Genomic DNA, 14,500 nt, shown 5'->3' with positions numbered 1-14,500 from the left:
AATTGTGGTTATTGTTGAAATAATAATAAAATATTTATAGATTATTCATATAAATATTTTTTCATATTTTTTTTAGTCGTATAAAAGGTCTAGTCGTATTTAAGGTAAAGAATATTCCGATCCGCGTTAACGTTGATGACGTATATCTTTTTTAAATTTTAATTTGTAGAAAAAAATCTTCATATTAATTACATTTTATTATTATTTTTTTCTTTTTTTTTAATGTGTGTATCTGTGTTTTTATGAAAATACTTATCTGAAGTGAAGTTAATGGAGTAAAGAATGTCGGAAATACGAGAGTTGAATGTACATGTACTAATGTTTGTAAGACGTAAAGTAGTTGACGACTACCGTATCTTAAGAGATCTAGGATTGTTTGTGTTTTACTTTGTCTCTGGCAGGTGGAAAGGTGATTACATTGAATGAACTTCCCCCTCCTCCTAGACTACTGTCCTTCTTTACCATTCTATTCCGTTTCTCATCTCCCTACCTTTTTCTTAGTAACCAACTAACCCCCACCTTAATTTTATAGTTCGGTGTACTACCTACCCTTTTTTCCCTTTCTCTTATTCCGTTCTGTCATGGTAGCCCTATTCTCATTACGCCCAACTTCTAACATACATTTTCTATCTATTTCCTTATTTTCTATCTCTGTTCATTACCATCCCTTTGAACTTTATACTAACACCACGGAATATCCCTGTAAACTGCTATCACCAAGGCAACTCCCATAGGAACAACCGCAACTAAGTTCTCCCTTCAACACCAAACATCTTAGAAATTCCACCTTACCAGTACCAAAAACTTTTTATCTATCGTAAATTTATATTTTGTACATTTTGACTATAAAAAAATACTCAAATAAATTTTTAAAATTACAAAAAACAAAAAAGCTACGATATTAACTTCATTCTAAAATAATTTTTTTAATTTATGTTAATTTTACTTTTAAATTTAATCTATTAAATAATTTTTAAATTATAAGTTAAAAATAAATAAATCTCTGACCTGTACGTGTTTTTTTTTGATCATCTATTTTTTTTTTATTCCCAGATTTCCTTTTTATATCATATTGCTGAGAATTTAATTTTTATAATATTCTAGCTGGTTAGGACTCCGTCCCTTGGACTCCTTCTGTGTTCGTTATCCTACTTCAAGGCATATTTTTTTAACTTTTGATAATAAAATATCAGGAAATATTTGATAATCAAATATCTTTTGTTTCAGCAATAGTATAAGGACAAGGAAAGCAATTTTAACACTCAGATTAATAGTAGAAGAAAGAATAAAGAAAAACAAACCAACATACTTGGCGTTTATAGACCTAGAAAAGGCATTCGATAACGTAGACTGGAATAAAATGTTCAGCATTTTAAAAAAATTAGGGTTCAAATACAGAGATAGAAGAACAATTGCTAACATGTACAGGAACCAAACAGCAACAGTAATAATTGAAGAACATAAGAAAGAAGCCGTAATAAGAAAGGGATTCCGACAAGGATGTTCCCTATCTCCGTTACTTTTTAATCTTTACATGGATCTAGGAGTTAATGATGTTAAAGAACAATTTAGATTCGGAGTAACAGTACATGGTGAAAAGATAAAGATGCTACGATTTGCTGATGATATAGTAATTCTAGCCGAGAATAAAAATGATTTAGAAGAAACAATGAACGGCATAGATGAAGTCCTACGCAAGAACTATCGCATGAAAATAAAGAAGAACAAAACAAAAGTAATGAAATGTAGTAGAAATAACAAAGATGGACCACTGAATGTGAAAATAGGAGGAGAAAAGATTATGGAGGTAGAAGAATTTTGTTATTTGGGAAGTAGAATTACTAAAGATGGACGAAGCAGGAGCGATATAAAATGCCGAATAGCACAAGCGAAACGAGCCTTCAGTAAGAAATATAATTTGTTTACATCAAAAATTAATTTAAATGTCAGGAAAAGATTTTTGAAAGTATATTTTTGGAGTGTCGCTTTATATTGAAGCGAAACTTGGACAATCGGAGTACCTGAGAAGAAAAGATTAGAAGCTTTTGAAATGTGATGCTATAGGAGAATTTTAAAGATCAGAAGGGGTGGATAAAGTGACAAATGAAGAGGTATTGCGGCAAATAGATGAAGAAAGAAGCACTTGGAAAAATATAGCTATAAGAAGAGACAGGACGTATATGCCACATCTTAAGGCATCCTGGAATATTCGCTTTGATATTAGAGGGACAGGTAAATGTGAAAAACTGTGCAGGTAGTTAACGTTCGGAATATGTAAAATAAATTGTTAGAGATGTAGGATGTAGGGGATATTGAAATGAAACGACTGGCACTAGATAGGGAACTTGGAGAGCTGCATCAAACCAGTCATATGGCTGAAGAGAAAAAAAAAGAAAAAAACAGAAGGCAAAAGAAAAATATAGACAGCCAAAACAAAAAAAAATATCAAAACTAATAATAAAGTTCGCTAAATTTCCTAATTGCAATAGTAATAATAAAACATTAAAATATTTAGCAGTATATAGATCTGAACTCGGAGATCTTTTTCTTTTACCATGGTAACAGAAGTATAATGAAGGAAAAGGATTAATTTTATTTTATTTTATGAATTTCTTTAATATGTTAACCCCCCATTACAAATATCGTGATAATTTTAATTGAAGATAATGACCAGCTCTCTAAGGTATAAATAAGCCAAGTTTTATTTGTCCAGTAGCTTTTGCGTAATGCGCGCACAGGGCCAACCTTAGTTATTTTATTGCATGTTTTAATATCCTGATTGATATGACTTTTTTGTAGAAACAAAACTTACTATCGGTTTCTCCTGACAAAACCATAGTAAATAGTATGTTAAAAACGTTACATGAAAGTGGGCTATCCAATGATGACCTTCCACAAAAACAAACAGTAAAAGATTATAATAATTCCTGCCTGTCAGATCAACTTCTCAGCGCCAAGTGGCCTTCCACATTGTTGTGCTTAAGTATCTCGCGGCTTCGTTGATATCATCTGCACACTTAAGAGGAATATCCAAAAGCAACTTTGCTTACATCCATTCACAATAAGACACCCAATCTGGTTTTTGGTGGGAAAGATAGAAGAGTTTGTACTAAAAGTGAGAATTATAGAAGAGGGGTTAAACGTAGAATCGTAAACATTCTGCACAGTACAAAACGACGAAAAGCCCGAACTGTTAAAAAAATCCAGCAAGTCGGGGACCTTTGTGAGATCCGTAGGCCAATAAGTGGGTTCAAGCTCGGTGATAACAATCTACCCCAATTTCTCTGTAGACAGAATCAATGGTCTTCCACGTGTAGTTGTTAGAGTGACTCCCAGAATACGTTTATCGCGTTTCATTCACCACCTGAAATGAATCCATTACCAAGCGCGTTAAAGTATTCACAAAACATGTACTCCGAGATAGCATGAAGTGGTGGACAATAGTTTGCAGGAAGTCTGAGTGGCCCAGTTCAGTTCAATATCTCTACATTTCGTCTGAATCTGAGCAGTCCTGAAAGAAGAAAAAACTAGATATGTTTTATTCCGTATCTTATTAAAATAGCAGAACTCCGATTTGCTCCACCATCAGGATGTTAGTCGCATACATTTTAAAACCTCAAATGTACAGAAATTTCGATCCGTAAAGTGGGATTCTGAGATAAAGACAATATCCAGTTTCTCCAAGTAAAATACCTTCTCCTGCCGTTTAAAATACCGTTGATATCCCATGGTACGATTTTTCAGTAGTTACTCATTGACAGATTTTAGAAATGAAAAGATTTTTGTAAGAAGTCCCATCGGATTTCCGATTTGCTTCACTAGGATATCGATGGTAGCCACCAGTTTTTTTAAGGCTTTCAGAAGTCGGATCATCATGGATGTTAATCCTTAATGTCTCAGAAAACAACCTGGGATAAATGTAGGAGCGACTATTGAATCGATTATCCAAACTGTTATATCGATTCTTAGTTTTACCCTGTTCTAGTGATGGAAAATCGTCCTGGACACGATCGAGCGACCTATCCTGGGAGCCTATGGATCCTTTAGATACGATCTAAGGAGCATAGCTCATTTTTTGCATTTTCTTTCTCCTTATAACCTTAAAACCTTAAAAGGTTTCTGGATGATCCTGTGGCAAAGCCCACAGATGGCTGGCGTGCTCCTGTCCTTCTTTAGGGAATCAATAGTCCTATGACCGCCTGCGCATTTCATACACCGGTATATTCACATACAGTAATCTTCAGTATGACCATACTGTTGGCACCGCATACACTGTACGATGCCAGCAATTCTTTTGTGCGTTTCATATTTTGCGCAACAATTAGCTAAGTACTTAATTTCAAATACATCTTTGTTGTTGCTTTGGGGTTCTAAATTCACAAATAATGATGATAGTGGTTCTCTGGTAGTTCTAAGGCATGCATTGACAAACGCCTAACTTTATGGCTCTTACTCCCAACGTCCTTATTTTCTTGACTTTACTTGAGTTATACTTGACTCCAAAACAAAGATGAGGTTGATCTAATTCCGGTCATTACACGCACCTGAAGGTAAAACCACTAATTTTGTTTACAAAAATGTGCTGAAATTTTTTTTTTAGTTTTTTATTCTCGCCTAAAAGAACATATCACCCGCTAAACGCTAAACATTCCTGGTCAATAAAGTCTACAGTGTACGAACATTTCGCCGTAGGATAAAGCCAATCACTAGAAATAAATTTATCAGACCAAAGTAACTAAACCGATTTTTTAATTTGACCACTTAAAGTTTACCTTTAAATTATGGTAAAATTTTAACAAACATCTAATGTTTCTTTTGAAAACTTGTTCTAGGTACAAAATCCAAGCGAGTGAACCCGCTTGCAACGGTATTCATAATATAACAAAGAATTTATTTTTTAAATTTTAAGCAGTATGCGAATTTTTTACTTATTATATAATGACTATATTAATCAATGTTTTAAAACATTTGCCGGTCTCCGTAGCAAGAATTGTAGCGTCTTGACCTTTCATCCGGATCTCCCGGGTTTGAACCCTGGTCAGGCTTGACATTTTTTATACGCTACAAAAATTACATTTCATATTCCTATGCAGAAGCTACACATTTCTACACATTTGTTTGATTTTATCCAAAATTTCATATAAAAGTAAAAAGTTTCTACATTTACTGCTAACAATTTAAAGTAATATTCTGATTCTTATTCTTGCAAATTATTAAAAGAATTAAATCTGTATCTGTTAGAAATTTTATCATCTAACAAAATATGCGTAATCAAATCCGTAAAATAAGATTTATTATGTTTTAATAAACACATTTATAATGATAGAATTATAAATTTTCCAATTAATTATGAACATCGTGTATTTTTAATTTACTAAACTTTAAATTACTGTACTGTTAGAAGTTGTACCTTATATAAATAATATATTTTGAATTGTAAAGATTTTCAGGTCTCATAATTGTAACTCAAGTAGTTTTCAAGATATCCGACGTAAAATACAAATTCGGTGTCGAAAAACTTGTTTTTTTACGAAAAATAGAGAGAAAATCGTATTATTTTTTTCTTTACCTACCAAACATTATTCTTAATATCGCAAAACAATAAAATAGAATTCGTGAAATGATAAATGGTAACAGAATAACGAATCTCAATTTCACAGTTCGAAATTCCCTCCATCAAAATGTACACAGCATTCTGCCAAACGTAAAATAGTATATTTCCGATGGCTTTCCGTATCATCTGAGGACCGTTTCATATAAATTCGATAGCATTTCGTATTTTAATGAGTAACTGTTCATTAGTATTAACTTTTTTCGGTATATAATAGTTTTCATATGGTCCCAAATGAAGTAATTCAGTTTAAGGAATTAGCAATCAGTTCTTGCTAATAAAGAAAAATGTAGCGTTACATTATCGTACTGAAAAATCATTTGCGATCTATTTTGTAAAGGTACATCCTCCTAAAGATCCAACAAATTATTTTTTAAGAAATGAACGTATGCATCACCCGTAAGGCATTGAAAACAAATGGCCCCAAAATTTTGTCATAAATAATGCCTTATCAAACATTGATGTGAAATCTATATTGGAAACTACTTACCACAGTATTGTGTGGTTTGTCTTCGCTCCATAAATAACTATTTTTAGAATGGAAGACTCCGTTTCTCGTAAAAGTGGATTCATCAGTAAATAAAATTGAATTTACTCTTATCAGCGTTGTCTAGATGCCAATAACAGAAGTTTAGACACTGGGAGTAATCTGTTGGTTGCAAATTTTGACCCTTCTGCAGGAGGAAAAGCTAAACATTTTTTTCCGTAGGATGATCCACACTTAGGTTTTTAAACTAATCCAGTGCAACATGAAATTCGCCTTGTATTAGTACTTGGGCTACACTGCATATGCTGATGATTTACTTGGCATTCAACAGAAAACGAACTCGTTCGAAATAACCCTTTCATTCGTAAATGCTGATACATTGAAGAATGTTTATTAGATGTATAAGGAATAACGCGTTTTTCTGTCTATTTTACGTCTGTTTTATTTCAATAAAAAACCGATTTTTAACAGTTTTATTTATTTTTTACTGGCTGTATTTACGTTAATTTTCCCATAATTAATTCTTTACAAGTTCTGTTACTAAATGTTCCGCATTTATTAGTCATTTAACAAATCTATTGTATCCGGGCGAAATCATTCGCTAGTCGTAACTCGAAAACAAAGCGTTTCCTCACTTATGTTCATATAAACTTTTTTTCATTATTTTTACTAGTAGAACGTGTCCTTAAAGTTTCTTTGTGGGACACTCTATATATATTACTGAAATTAGACTGGGTACATCTTACCCATTTCCCTGTAGGGGCCTAAAATTTAATACAATTTAAATCTCATGTTAGGAATTACTTTAATTAATTTGATATTTAAAAATTAAGCTTGTTTATAAATATTAGTCATAATCTAAATAATAAAATTTTTAAAAAACTAATTCGCTATGAGAAAAAATATAAAAAAATTACAGATTCTTTCAAGATTACCTGTACCGTATAAGTAGGTGTACCACGAGATTTTGCTATGATTTTGGGGAGCAAGATACAGCGGAACACGTAGTGTTTTTGCACGAGGTGGAGAGATTTTAGGGCCGCCATGATGGACCACGGCGCAGTAACTGTGGATAATGTCATAAGTGTGATGTTGATTGACAGAGATGCTTTTGGACGAGAATAACGACTACGATTTCAGCCATAATTCGAAACAAGGCAGTGGTGGAGAGGGAAAGGCAGGCTGGAAGTCTGTTATTGACCTGAGGCGGAGCGATGCCGGATGGCTGTCGGGGCCAGCCTTGGTGGTGAGCGGCGGGGGTTCCTCGGATTCGTCGTTCGCCGATGATTCTCTGGGGACGTCGGTCTGGCAATTCGGTGAAAAGAGCCCCCGGGTGATTCCACAGGGGCTGCGTATATACCATGTGGATTAGGTCTGGCCACTGTGTGGCTAGAGGGGGAGGTTTTTTAGCGGGTGAGAGCCTCGCATTTACCGTCAGACAGGCACAGCTTTTTCCTTCCCTTATGGAAAAAAAGAAAAAAACCACCAAAGAATACTACTTTAACAGTTTACAATTCAAATTCATGCAAAAAAACTGCTTTTAAAAGAACTCGAACCGTATAACTCTCTCGACTTTGAAAATCAGCTGATTTTGTGATTACGAGTTTAACAATTCTTCTATCTTTTTTCTTTTTTAGCCTCCGGAACCACCGTAAGGTATTACTTCAAAGGATGATATGTGTGAATGTAAATCTTGTACAATCTCAGGTCGACCGTTCCTGAGGTGTGTGGTTAATTGTAACCCAACCACCAAAGTATCCTCGATCTCAAATCAAACGACCAAATCCGTATAAAAAATAATTTAACCACTAGAATGTAAGTATTTAATATTTCAAATTTTTTATCCTAGTTTCAGTTTTCATTTGTTGTGTATAATAATTTCAATTTGCATACATTTTATTATTATTATTTTTTTAAATAAAAGTCTTAAGGTGGCTTTAAATATTTTCCTGAAATGCTTGACTTTCTTCCAAAAAAAAAGCGTACAAAATAAATACGGGTAGGTTAACAGAGGATTACCAAATTTTACACTACACGCAAATTCTAACAAAGTTCAGCTACCAGTTTATTTATAAAAAATAAACAGTTCAAAAATTACAAGTCCGTCAAATCATGCTGCCTTTCGAGAAAGATGTAAATTGTTAAATGGAAAGCTAAAAGTCTGTGTACGTTCATGAAATGTGTGTTTACGTTTTAATCTTATGAAATGATATGCAAGGGGTGAGGAAGAAACCTAACTGCTTTCCTTGGTTGCTTAGTGACTAATCTCCTTATCTTCAAAAGCCAAATATCAAGCTTTCACCTTCTCTTATAATATTCTACCACCCCATTCATTTCTATTCTACCACATTAATGCGTGTCCCTTTTACTCACCTTTATCTAATACATTTCAATCTTATATGATTTTACTACATCTTCCTTAACAAATTATGCAGTGTTTTCTTCGACTCCATTCTCTCTTCAACGATTCTAACCGACAAAACATATGTAAATTTTAAACTATTATCAGCAGTTAGTTCTTAGTACGCAGTATAAATTATGCATAAAGGTACCTTAAATGAGAAACATAACGTACAGTATTCATAAATCCCAAATCCAGTAACCTTTATCTCAAAGCTGTTTAATTATTTTTTGGGTTTTGGTTGTTAATTACTATTATTATTTAACTTATTTTTTTCATATCTTTTTCGGATCTTTTTTGTGAAGTATCAAGAAATTATTTTTCGTTATATCTTTTCATCTAGTTTTTTTTCTTTTTTTCTGATTTAAACACTCCTAAGGCAACCACTTCGGCAACTAAGCACCACTCGGTTACGTCAGAGTGTCGTGGCAGCAGGCAGCCCTTCCTGTCTAGCTTCCTGTAGAGGCATCCCACCAGGTTCTCCTTAGCGTCATCAGGACACGCCAACTTCCTCTTGTGGATAGCTAGCCTATCCCTCAACTGAAGAGCTTTCTTTCGACCATTCCTGAGATGTGTGGTTAATTGAAACCTAACCACCAAAGAACACCGGTATCCGAGATCTAGTATTCAAATCCTTTTAAAAATAACTGATTTGGAAAGACGCGTTAACCACTAGACCAACCCGGAGGGTTCCAGCTGGAGAGCTGCACTTCCCGTCCCTAACCTACGAACCTACGCATACATGGTGTGCGTTCCGCACATCAGATGTTTACCCCACGCGACCCGTCCTCTCACACCTTGAGAGTTCCCCATACCATCATCGGGTAACTCCAACCCTCCCCCCCCCCTTTTTATCTAGTTTGAATTTTTTTTTTTTTTTTTTTTTTTTTTTTTTTTTTTTTTTTTAAACGTTAGATATACTAATTAATATCTTCATTTTTTCATTTTCTACAAAACTGATAAAAACCTAACAAGATATGACAGTGAGTCATATACTATTTTTTTGCTATAAATATTCTTTGTTTAGATGACGCATGTTTGAACCTGTTGATCGTATGTTGTATATTAACAATCTTACAAGTGCGTATTGTCATTTGACTATTTCCATTCAGTCGGTATGAATTTTATTCGTATCGTTGAACAAGTTGTAAATGAAATCGATGCTTTCACGTTCTCAACGGATCATGGTACTGTATACAGCTTTCGCTTATCACTTCATCTACATAGTTAGGAAATGATTTTTCTTATAACTGGGCGCAATCGGTGGACGTGCTCCCGGAATAGATGTACGGAATACAAAAAAATATATTAAGAATTTTTTCCGTGCAGGGTTTAGATTACCGTCGGCTAAAAACCATCAAGTTTTGTCAGGAGGAGTTGGAGATTAGCCATAACACAAAAAGTTGATTGGCACAACTGTATTCGTGAAGTTTTTACCAATAATCCCTTAATTTATTATTATTATAATAATAATAATGTTATCCCTTAACAATTTTTTTCTTGATATCTTCAGACTGGTTAACCAAATTTTGTATCGTTTTCTCAAATATCCTCTAAATATGGGTTATTAATGTCATTTAATTTTGATTGCAATTGGTCATGGCGGAGATATTGTCCCCATTGATCTCGTATCGCAAAATTTTACTCTGAGTAATTTATTTTGTATATAATCTTTTTACTGTTTCTCCGTTTGATTTTCCTTCTTTTTAGTATCTAAATGAAATTTTACTATATAAATTACATTTCTGGCTACAGAGGGCGAAGAATTTTTTCCTCTATAAAAAAAATAAACGAAATTTTGTTGCCAAAAAAATTATTTATTAAAATTATTAAAAAAAGATTAAATATTATTTATTATTATAAAATTATATTATACCAAAAGAAATTATTAATTAAATTAAAATTAAATGTTGTTATAATTAAATTTAAATAAAATGTAATTCTTTTAAATGTTCCTTTTAATTTATATTCTTTTTTGATGTTCTATGTTCAAAAAGTGAAATAACCTAATGGGAAAATGAGTAAGTTACAAAAATTTTTAAAAGTGGCCTCCATTATATGCGTTTCACATAATCGAATGCTCTTAATTACATGTTGTAACGTTTTTTCGGGGAATTGCAGCGAAACATCGTTCAATTTCGCTCTGCAATTCGGGAATGGTGTAAGGACGAGCTTTGTAAGCAGCATCCTTAAGGAATTTTCAAAAGATAAACTCAGGAGCGAATAATCAGGAGTCTGAGGGGACTACAACTCCTTCGAAATCACTTACCCATCATAACACTGATCCTGCCGGTCTACAGGTATAGTATTTATAAATTGTTCCACCATGCAGTGCTCACTGTTCACTGTTCCATGAAAGAATGTCATGAAGATTCCCCGTCGAGTTATTGTACACCAAATACCAACTTTTAGTTCGTGCAGAGGAGACTCGTGTAGCTGATGTGAATTTTCCGTACACCAAATGCGTGAATACTTTGTATTCACGTATCCATCAAGGTGGAACCACACCTCGTCAGACCAAACCCGATCATCGAGTTCTTCCTCATCTGACATTACAAATGACAAAACCACTGACAGAAAGCTACACGTTTTCCAGTGTCTGAAAGTAACAAATCGTGAACAAAACGAATTTTTTACGGATATATCTTTAAACACTTGCGCAATACTGTTTCGGCACTACCAACAGAGAGACCAGACTGGCTAGTTAGGCGTCGTACAAACTTCTTAGGCCTAACAGAATATGCAGCTTGCAAGTCGATTAACTTTTCTGGTGTTAACACCACTTTTGGCTGCATCTGCCACATTTCCTGTCTCTTAGAATTTGTTGTACTGCCGTTTATGGAGGATTTATTTAGTGCATTCATACCGTACGTTTCTGTGGAGGCATTCTAAGTCTGAGCATAACTGGAATATCTAATGTATTTTGGAAGACAATGAATATTCTCTACTGTATTGTGTAACCCACTTTTCCTCAAATAAAACTGGAACAAAAGAAGGAAACATTATTTTGTAAGGTTTTGTCACTTTTTGAACATTATATAATTGTTACAAATATAACATTTCTGGTTAAAGAACTCTTTGTAATCAGAATAAATAGCTTTGCTCGAATCGTTTTTACCGTTTTTTTTTAATTTTTTAATATTAATTTTTAACGATATCAAAGAATGTTGAAATCGCATTAATGGAAAGGGTGAAAGGGTGCAATAATCATTGTAGTTTTTATGTTTCATTCACCACAATTACTAATGGCAAAACTTTATAATTCAAATTAATGACGGTGGGAAATTTGTTTCAATTTTTGATTTGAAAAAGTATTTTATTTTTTATGTTCTCTTCTGTTGAAAGATTTAACTTCTGAACTGCACTTCTCTTATTATCGACACAAGTTTATCTTCTAAAAGAAAACAGGTTTGTTTATAAATTTTTTTTAAAACTATTTTATAATTTTTGATAAGATTATTTTTTTAAAAAGATACTATAGTATAAAGGTCGTATAGTTTTAGTTCCTTATACGTCGTATATTTTTTCTATCAAGTGATTCAAAAAATATAAATTATCAAAGAGAAAGTTTGTTTTAACAAATCACATTTATTTTGTATAATTTCATATTCATTGTTATTATTTGAATTAAATAACTAAACATAAAATCAGAAATTATTTAAATTACATGGTTATTTATTTTTAATGTTAGAAAACGTACGATGCTATTAAATATTTATTTTATTTTTTTTTGTCTTCAATCATTTGACTGGTTTGATGCAGCTCTCCAAGATTCCCTATCTAGTGCTAGTCGTTTCATTTCAGTATACCCTCTACATCCTACATCCCTAACAATTTGTTTTACATATTCAAAACGTGGCCTGCCTACACAATTTTCTCCTTCTACCTGTTCTTCCAATATTAAAGCGACTATTCGAGGATGCCTTAGTATGTGGCCTATGTCTCTTCTTTTAACTATATTCTTCCAAATGCTTGTTTCTTCATCTATTTGTCGCAATACCTCTTCATTTGTCACTTTATCCACCCATCTGATTTTTAACATTCTCCTATAGCACCACATTTCAAAAGCTTCTAATCTTCTCAGATACTACGATTGTCCAAGTTTCACTTCAATATAAAGCGACACTCCAAACATATACTTTCAAAAATCTTTTCCTGACATTTAAATTAATTTTTGATGTAAACAAATTATATTTCTTACTGAAAGCTCGTTTCGCTTGTGCTATTCGGCATTTTATATCGCTTCTGCTTCGTCCATCATTAGTAATTCTACTTCCCAAATAACAAAATTTTTCTACCTCCATAATCTTTTCTCCTCCTATTTTCACATTCAGTGGTCCATCTTTGTTATTTCTACTACATTTCATTACTTTTGTTTTCTTATTTTTTATTTTCATGCGATAGTTCTTGCGTAGGACTTCATCTATGCCGTTCATTGTTTCTTCTAAATCATTTTTATTCTCGGCTAGAATTACTATATCATCAGCAAATCGTAGCATCTTTATCTTTTCACCTTGTACTGTCACTCCGAATCTAAATTGTTCTTTAACATCATTAACTGCTAGTTCCATGTAAAGATTAAAAAGTAACGGAGATAGGGAACATCCTTGTCGGACTCCCTTTCTTATTACGGCTTCTTTCTTGTGTTCTTCAATTATTACTGTTTTGGTTCTTTAAATGTTAGCAATTGCTCTTCTATCTCTGTATTTGAACCCTAATTTTTTTTTAAATGCTGAACATTTTATTCCAGTCTACGTTATCGAATGCCTTTTCTAGGTCTATAAACTCCAAGTATGTTGGTTGGTAAATATTTAAAATGTTAATAATTTTCTTTGTTATTTGAACTATTCTGAATATATTTTAATTATAACAAACTTAAAAAAATTTGATATGAACGCCACATGACTTCCTTGTATGCCTATTAAATTTTAAATACACATTTTTTTTTAAATGAAAAGTACATAAAATTTTATTTCATTAATAACTTCTGATATTTTTTCTTTATTTTTATTGTCATTATTAAATTATTATTTATCGTAAATTTTATTTTATAATCAAAGGTTAATAATTATTAATAAAATATATTTAAATTAAAAAATATTTAAAAAAAAAAGATGAAGTCTGATTTGAACCGATGTGCCTTCCCCTGTAAGATCTAAATAATTCATTAATTAAATTTTCATTTGGCTATAACTCTGGAACCAATGAAAATAAGTACCACTTATGATATATAGTTGAAAATCTCTCAATTGCACTAATTAAGAAAAGTCCAAAATTCAATATTTTTTTTGGATTTTGTGGTTTTTGGACACTTTTGGTCCGGTCGATTGCATTCAAAAGGGGAGGTGCACAACTAGATGTTACAACAGTCCTGAATTCTAAAAATTTCAAAATCCTACGGCTAATCGTTTTTTGAGTTATGAACATAACTCATATGTTAATATGTTAACGTTCATATGTTAATACATATGAACGTATAGAGGTCACGCCGAAACTAGTCAACTAGATTCACAGATGGTCAAAATGGATATTTCCGTTGTCATCTGAGAACCGGGTTTTTTTGGGATCACAATACTTCCTTAACTTCGTACAAAGAAGTAAAAAAGTCATGTTCTGATTCCTGTTTTAAAATTATTATATTTAAAGTGAATATAATTTTCTTTATAGAATAAAAGTATAATATTTTCTCACTCTTTCCGTTTATTTACTCTTGGTATATCACAAAAAGAAAGCTCTGAAATAAAATTATTAAAATAGTAAATATAAAGAGAAAAATCTTTCTAAAATGTTTTCCTCTATTTTGAATGTATTTTTAGAAATATATAAGTTATTTATAACGTTTAAGTAATTAGATAATTAAAATTAATTATTAAAATGTGAAAATTTTACAATTTTGAAAAGTGATATGCTTAAATTAATATAATTGCAAGTGAGTGAGTATGAATAATTAAGACAGTAAAATACAAAGAATGCAATTTTTTTTTTTTTTTAATTAATTTAA

This window comes from Lycorma delicatula, chromosome 12, assembly GCF_047948215.1.
Source record: "Lycorma delicatula isolate Av1 chromosome 12, ASM4794821v1, whole genome shotgun sequence".
Classification (NCBI taxonomy): Eukaryota; Metazoa; Arthropoda; class Insecta; order Hemiptera; family Fulgoridae; genus Lycorma; species Lycorma delicatula.
This window is presented reverse-complemented; position numbering follows the sequence as displayed.